Source organism: Daphnia pulicaria, chromosome 4 (assembly GCF_021234035.1).
Source record: "Daphnia pulicaria isolate SC F1-1A chromosome 4, SC_F0-13Bv2, whole genome shotgun sequence".
Lineage (NCBI taxonomy): Eukaryota > Metazoa > Arthropoda > Branchiopoda > Diplostraca > Daphniidae > Daphnia > Daphnia pulicaria.
Window position 1 is genome coordinate 19,086,488 of NC_060916.1, and position 8,591 is coordinate 19,095,078.

Sequence of the window (8,591 nt, forward strand, 5' to 3'; positions counted from 1 at the left end):
ATACTGTCGTGTCTCAAACATTGTCCCTTGAACGTCTCTTGAGGGTAGGACCCAAAATAAACCCCCGCCCCATTGCAAAAGGGTATGAGGCCATTTTCTTACAATTTGTGAAGGGTAAATCAATTTGCCGTCTCGATTCCGAAAGCGAGTTGGGGAAAATTTTATCTGTCCTTATGTGGCAATACAGTCAATGGTTAAGTATCAATACGGTATATCCCCAAAAAAGGAAGCACACCACTTCCCTAAGCTCCAAATCTGTTTTGTTCTCCTTTTTGTAGTCGAAAGAGAATTATCGACTACCGTTGAAGATTTCCGGGAGATTGTGACAATAGACAAATGACCTGGGTCGGCTTACATCGGGATTTTCTGGACGTGGAGAGGGGCAGGCCTGGATAATTTGAATTTGAATGATTTTTTAACAAATCAGTTGCCGGATCAGTAAATCCAAGATAATATATATTATAAATGGTGGCATTCGACCGGGTCCAGGGGATATGTCCGAATCGGCCAAACACAATGGCCATTGAATGCTCAAGAATTATTGTCCAACCGACTGTTGTAACAAAAATAATAAAAAACAAACAAAAAAAACAGAGGGCACAGCATTTGGGTTAACAGCGAGTACCCTTTTGACAGAAAACCTACATTAAGCAAAAGTAGAAGTGTGGTCATCTCACCGCCAGTGATGCTGGTCTCGCGAAGCAAGGGGAAAAGAGAAAAACGCTGTGCTTACGATTGCAACTCTGTGCTGTTACTTGAATTACTCGAAACGTCAGAAGGATGCCAGCTATCGAGTGCCAGCCATCGAATAACATCGGCAACTTGAATCTCGATATCATCTAAACCCAGAAAAGGTAAAGGAATTGGAAAGTTTTGTTAAGTCTTCTTGTTCTTCTTCTTTTTCTTAAGTGGAATGAGACAATTTTGGATCTTGTGTCCCACTGCCTTTGCAGTGGCATTTCAAGCCGGTTTTTATTTTTTCTTCTTCTGCAGTCTTCACCTGCTTATTTGAGATTGGAGGATCCTTGGCTCCTTGAGTGGTATCAGCTTCTTCGATGGATCCAGTTGGTGAAGATGGCTCATTTTGAATTGGTGGATCCTCCAGCATCCTAGCCATTTGACCAGGTACCGATTTTTTCCTTTTGGACACGTTCTAAAACATAAAAGAAAGGATTTAAATTGTATTAATAAAAATAAAACTTGAACTAAAATAGGCCTATTTTTAAAATTTCCTCAACGGCAATCTCTTTTCGTTTTTTAATTGTTTGTTTAGAACACATGAAAATTTAAAAAATTTAAACAACAAACAAATTTTTAGTCTGCACTGAAAATCAAACGAATTTAAAATTTTTATCGCTAGATTGCATTAAAATCGTGTTTGTTTATTACATTCAACGGTGAGGAGCTGTACTACAAACAGAAAGTGGGTTAAAAAACTTTATCCACTTTTTACCCAATAGAATCAATTTAGATTAAATAACCGAAACTATCTATCCATTTCAGAAAATTGATCTTTATGATTTGATGGCGAAGTGAGACCGGCCATAGATGTCGAGCAGTTTCTTAATGGCTACGAAAAGACTTTACAGTAGAAATTGTCTTCCTTCTTCGGGGATGCAGCCCATTAAGTTTCCATCTGGATGCAAGGAAAGTCTGTTCCTTTTTTCCCTGGATGGGACTGTCACGGATTATCTATTGAAGCAAAGGTGGAAGAAAATTACGCAAAGAAGGATTGTAAAAAAAGATGTGGATTCTCTTGCCTTCCACAAAGCCTGCTGCGAATTCGCAGGGTGTTGAATTCGATCGATTCGACCAGATCGAAGAATTCAACCGCATGGGCATTGGGAGAGATTTTGACACCCCTAAATTACCATGTCCCCTCTCGAGGAAACAGGCATTGTGCGGGCTATCCTTGATATCTTTATGCGTGACGACATTTATGAAGGCGTGAAAACCGTAATGTGGTCTGTGTTAGAGGAAACGGCCCTTGCGGAAGCAGAAGTAGAATACAAATAGATTGAATCCTTTGCCATCGATGTGGTTATTCCGATCCTTCAATCCTCAAATCCTTCCTTATTAGAAACCTCTTGCGTGATCTGGACCATCACAGCATGGACCCTTTCTGCCAATCGCGCCATTGCCTACTGCCTAGAGACGGCTTATGTGGTGCTTGAAGTCATCTTTGTCACAGATGAAGGCACCGAAAGAAGGGACAGCGTTTTCTGGTAGCCCAAGACCTCGTATCAGTTTTTTTTTTGCAATCGCGCGGGTATTGGGGAATACAAAATTCTCTAACCGGGAGAAGCCCTCAAAGGAAAGCCCTCGACATTCAAAAACAACCAGTTTTTTCGCGACCATCTCGGAAAATTTTTATTTTTTTATAGTATGTTGTTAATGCCATAAGAAAATACCTTGCAAATTTTCAGCTTCGTCCTTGAAGCCAGAAGCGAAATATAAAGGTACAAACTTTTCCTTTTTTTAAATTTCCGGATGTCCGTTTTTTTGTCATTTGATTTGAAGAAAGTTCACTTATTGACATTTAAAGATTTTTTTTTAAAACCTAAATTGTGGCTATATACGACCGAAGCTGGAAATATAGATCACACCATAGATAGATTATTATTTGCTTTATAAGCGTGAAAAAGTCCCATCGTTTTACCATCACCCGTTATTTTGTTATGAATTTTTAAAGTTGAGATTTTTCGCCCATCGAGTCTGTGCGCGTTGCCGCGCCAAGGTTGCGCGCTTGCCGCTATCACGGTTAAGGCGCGAGGTCAAGGCTAAAATATCCCCGTCTTCCTTCTGCTAGGGGATCATTTGACAACCGAAACAGGAACGGGCTTGTTTCATACAGCCCGCTCCAACTGGCTTGAAGATTTTTTCGTGGGCCAAAATTTTGGATTAGAAATTCCCAAAACGTTTGGACAATCTAGCCTGTTTCAGACTTCCGTTTCTTTGTTTGCGGAAGAGAATGTCTACACAGTCAATCCTCAAATCACTGAAGTTTTGGAGCAGCGAGGGGGCCCTTTTAAGCCATACGAAAATTCTCCACAACTATCCCCCATTCTTGGCGGTCAAAAACACCCATTATCTACCGTCCAACAGCCCAATGATTCTAGGCATGGAAGGGCAATAGCAGATTCGCCTAAAAGCCCTTAAGGGAATAAAAAAGGAACGCTGGATTCCTGAAATGGGGCGCGCTCGGATTTGGATCATGGTGGCAGAACGATCCGATTGGTGTTTGTCGCTTCAAAGGGTCTGGGGGTTACCGATTACACTTTTCTCTGGCCCAAAACGGGAGAACCCTTAAAAGACCCACGGGTCAATGAGCGCATCCTCGAAATCATAGAGGAAGAAGGAACAGATGCCTGGCGGGCTTTGCCAATTGAGGTTTTTTTGGGCTCCCTTTATGGCTGTGAGAACTATGAGAAGGCGACCGACATTCTAGATGTGTGATTTTATACAGTCGTGACCCACGAATTTGTATTCAAGATACGTGACCTGCCTTATCCTGCATTTATTTATTTAGAAGGATGAGACTAACACCACGGGTGTTTCAAATCCTCTCTTTTAACAGCTGTTGCCCTTTGGGAAGAGACACATTATCGTACTGTCTTAACCCACGGCTTTCTACTGGATGGTGCAGTTCGTCAAATGCCTTTATCCACAAGGCAATTTCGTTCTTCCCCAAGAAGTGAGTGAAAAGAAAGGGGCAGATATTTTAAGACTATCGGCTATTTCGTCTGATTTTGAAGGAGATGTTCGCATCAGCCCTCAACTGATCAAACACGTGGAAGATGTTTACCGCCGTTTGCGTAATACTTTTTTTTATCTCCTCGGAGGTCTTTCTGATTTCCTATATTTACCGTTCCACCTCTTGAGTGGTGGTTTTTGTCTCGTCTTCATCATCCCAAGAAGCTCTCAGCTTTTTATCGGCACAACTGCAAAGACGTCCTCTTCTGTGACACCCTTAATGTCTCTTCAAGGCGGGCCATGCAAACGGTCATGAAAGTCCCTTTTTTTCCTGTGAAGAGGTCTGGCAAACCACGCGGAAAAAGTTGATGTCTGTTTTTCCTAACCTTGAAGAAAGCGTTCATTCAAGCTCTTTTACCCCCGAAGATCAGGCACTTTTGCGTCAGGCACCTACTCTTGTGGCGTGGCGTACTCAAGTCGCGACAGGAGCCCTTGGCCAGGCTCGGGCAGAGAAAAAAATGTGGTCCATTCTGGGAGTTTGGCCTACAGTCTATGCGCCTCCCACGATGGAAACATACTTGTATTCTGACCTTTTAGAAGAACTGTCTTGATTCCAGATTGTATCTTCTCTTTGAGACCCCTCCAGATTCCAGTTTCCAGATGGAAGATTTCCAGGTGGGCGTTGTGGTCGAACAAGCTAAGGGAGAAAAATGCGAATGGTGCTGGAAGATTCTTTCTGATGTCACAGCTTCTTTGTGTCAAAGATTTTGAAAGGTGCTCCACCTATAAAATCCCTCAGTAAATTGATGCTAATTATGGTGGTCCTTGGAGGGGGGGTGGGTGTTGGATCATTGGAAGGTGCCTATTCTACAAAACCAAAACCTCCATTTGGTAGAGACGTCTTTTTATAATTTTGTTCTTGTTAATAACAAAGAAATGAGTTTTTGGCTGTTCCGAGCAAAAACCTCTGCTAAATATTTCTTTATAGGTGGCTTTGCTCTTGCGATCTCTTTTTTCTGTTTTGTATTCGTGCTCAAAATTTTCTTTTCGTTATTTGGAATTTTTGTTATTTTTGGGGGCGCTTTAGGAAATCTCATGGATCATTTTTTTGTGGGGAGGGGTCATCGATTTTCTTGATTTTTATATCGAAGTTTTGCTCTATCTTCCAATATAGCGGATGCTTGTATTAAATGTGGGACAGGTCTTGTTTTCTTGGATAAAATGATGGAAACGATCCATTTGATCATCACTTTTTAAGGAATAAAAAGAATGTTTTTGAAACGTCATTTGAAACTCAAATTATTAATATTTTGCGTGCTTTGGGGTATCCGTGGCTGTGAACTTGTCCGAGAGACTCTTGATATAAACCACAGTGCGCCCGATGAACTCTCCGAAACCTCTATTGGAAGAGATTTGACCATTTCCCCTTCTTTTGATAGAATTCCCAAATCTGAATGTGATGGGACAGAGAGTGATTCTTTTTTGGCATGTTGTCCTGTCAAACCTTTAGCTTCGCCTGAACCTCAAACTGCAGGTCCTTGAAAAAATTGAATCAAAAGGTCATATCTTTGGATAGACGAAAGGCCTCATGACTAAAAAAAAACACTAACCTTTTTCACTAATCGATTACTTATCCGTAGAGTTACTTAACTAATATTCACTTCACTAGGTTTTTTAGCTCATAGTTATAAGTTATTAGTTATAGTTATTAATTACTAAACTAATATTTATTAAACTAGTAATTTTAATTTTTATTAATAATTAACAAGAGTGTATTTCTACAGAAAAAATAGCGCCTTCTATTGAAATTTTCATGACATTTGAAACAAAGACACTCTCTCTTTCCCAATTATTGCAGTCGGCAATGGGTGTTTAACTGTCGCCAGAGTCAGTAATCAGTTTCATTCCGTCTCTTGGTTTCTGGATTTAATTGTGTCTATTATTTTTGAACGCTCAAAAACATTATCTTCTATTTCTTCGAGCAATATAAACAAAACAAGAAACTCACGAATAATGGTGTGTAAGGGCTTCCTCCGGAAGCCCGTAATCTGCAACCAATGGCACAGCCATGGTCAGAGGCACCTATCCTCTCAAATCAAATCAAATTCTATTTCTTCGAATAACTTTTTTGCATCACTCGCTTTTTTAATAACATCAAGTAACAGGACAATGTCCAGCTAGAATCTAAACTTTACTTATTAACATTTTAACGTGATTTTTTGTTACATATTACTTACATATTCTGATAATTGTATCTGTTAAATGTCACCCAATTTCTCGTCGTCATAAATACACTGTGATTCAGTTTTCCAAATTTCAATATCACTTTTTAATTTAAAGTTAGTTTACTAAGGGTTGCAATTTAATTCTTAAATTTTTACAAAACACTCGATAGTTTGAATAGAACTCATTTTCTATTTACTTCAGTGTATAAAAATTTCATTTGTTAAAAGCTTTGACATCGAAACGAAACTAGTTTATTGTAAGAATAAGAGACGGTTGACAGTCAGTAAGGCAGAAGAAAAGGCCAACATCATCAAATACAACACATACCACACATAGATCAGCGGCCAATCAATTCTGTGTGAATAAAGATTAAAATGCGGTGTGAATAAATCGAAATGAACAAAAAAAAAGAAGAAAGAAACGGAAACATTTGTTTCGCTTTACAACTTACTTCGTGACGAGAATTGCCATAAACTCCTGTGACATGTTTGGTTCTCCAAGAGTTCCGTTATTTAATAAAGAATTCTATTTATTAAAGAATTAACCAACAAAGTAAAAACTAATACAAAAGTTACAACAGATGAAGATGGTGTTGATCGCCACGGCATAGACGCGGCGACGAAAAACAAACCAGATAAAGTTAGTGTCCAACACGGTGGTGACCACTGGGACCATGTGGTAGTGGGCCAGCGGCAGATATCCTTTGATGCAGTTGATCCGGTTGAAGAAGACGAGACGAAAGAGAAAAAAAAGTTCCTCAAATCAGCACGGTCAGAGCGTTTAGCCCTAAGGCAGCTTCTGGACCAAATTGCTTTAGCTCTTCATAAAAAGTCCTTTGAGGAATGGGATGAAAAATATCCTTTCCTAAACTATCCTCAAGGAAAAAATAACGGATTCCCGGGGAGATCTCTTGCGAGGGCGTCTCAAAAATGTTATGGAGAAACCTACCTGCTTCAGGGGCTCTGGGCCCTCAGGTGGACCGTAAATGATATACCTTAAAGAGTTTCGGAGATTACCAACGGCTCATCTGTCCCAAAGCAAAGAGCAGTTCTTCTTTGTGAAAGGCAGCCCCGTAAAAAATAAAATGTTGTCTTCTATTGTCCGCGTTGCTTATGCCGATGTAGTTCCACCGTGGCGCTTTCCCGATGTCGTTCTTTTTCTTGAAATTACTTTGAACAAGGTTGATGTAAACGTACACCCCACCAAAATAGAAATTGGTTTTGCAGAAGTTTCTTTTGTGAAAGAATTTGTTCTTTACGATATGAAAAGAGGATGATAAAGAGGAATCCCTCATCTCAGGCCCTTTCTCAAGAGGAATTAGAAGCATCTCAAGCCTTTCCTCTGAAAACCAAAGCACCAGCCAACCAAGACAGATGACGGGAGGGGCTTTTTTTAAACCCCAGCCTATAGTCCTTTTCCCCCCAAAATTTTTCTTCCCTCTTCTCCCTTTTTAGGGTCTTCCGATCTTCTCCCTCTCATGATTGCCCCCAAGAAAAAAATCTGCCTGAGATTGATATGTCGCCTTTAGGCTATGCCATTGGCCAAATCCATCAAAGTTACATCGTAAGTCAAAACGCAGAGGGTGTTTTAATCGGACCAGCACGCAGCTCATGAGCGTTTGATCTACGAAAAATTAAAAGGGGCTATTGAAAGAGGGGACATTGAGAGTGAGGCTATTTTAATTCCTTTCCTGGTTCCAACTGATTCCTCTCTGCTTTTTTTTTTTGATGAAGCCTCCTTTAACAAATGCTGCCGAGGGGAATGTGTTTGGGGGGAAATACATTGGTTTTAAAATCTATGCCTTCTTTACTGAAGGGAGAAGAAAGGGACATTTTCATGTAGGATATTACAAGCACCCTCTGTTCACAGGCAGTGAGCCTTCTTCGTCTTTGCCTCTGCGGTCGCATGCCAACGCTGTAGCGTCTGGGAAGGGGAAACAATTGTCTCTCATGGAAATAAATGACATTTTGCGCGAGATGGAAAAAACCCTAACGCCAGTGCAACCATGGAAAACCTACCTATACTCAACTAGGCTTGTGCCAGATGGATTCTCTTTTTAGACGTAGTGCTTGATATGAAAGTGTTAAGCGGTATGGTACTTGGGGGCTTCAAGTCTCTTCACTTGATCCTTATCATCTGGGACATGTGTTTAAACTAACCCCCTTCTAAAAGAGTACGCCTCTAAACAGCACCCAAAGCTCCTTGAAAAGTGTACTGCTCTAGCCGGTATTGTTTTCCTCCTCTACATCGCCTTCTAAAAAAAATATATATATAGTAAAGGCTGAGGAAATTGGCTCCAAAGAGTGCTAATGACTTCACCTAAAAAGGATTCTAATACTTGCTTCGACGTTTAAGCCACAACTGCTGGATGGCCTCGTACCCTTTCAGGGGAAGGCGACAGACCCTCGAGGGAGGATGAGACGGGATGAATCAAAAGAAATACTTCGTTATTGAATTTCGGGTTCTGCTTGCATTGTACCAGCAGCTTTAATAGCCCTTAAGATGGCTGCCAAAAGCATTTAGCCCTTTGACTAATTCTCCCAGCCTTACCCCTGAAGGAAGAATAATAATTTTCTTCCAACTTTTTGTGACTTCCACTTCTGATTGTTGAACCTTTTCTGTGCAACCTTTTCTGTAGGACCCCAGTTGAGAAATTTCTGTTGATTTAGTGA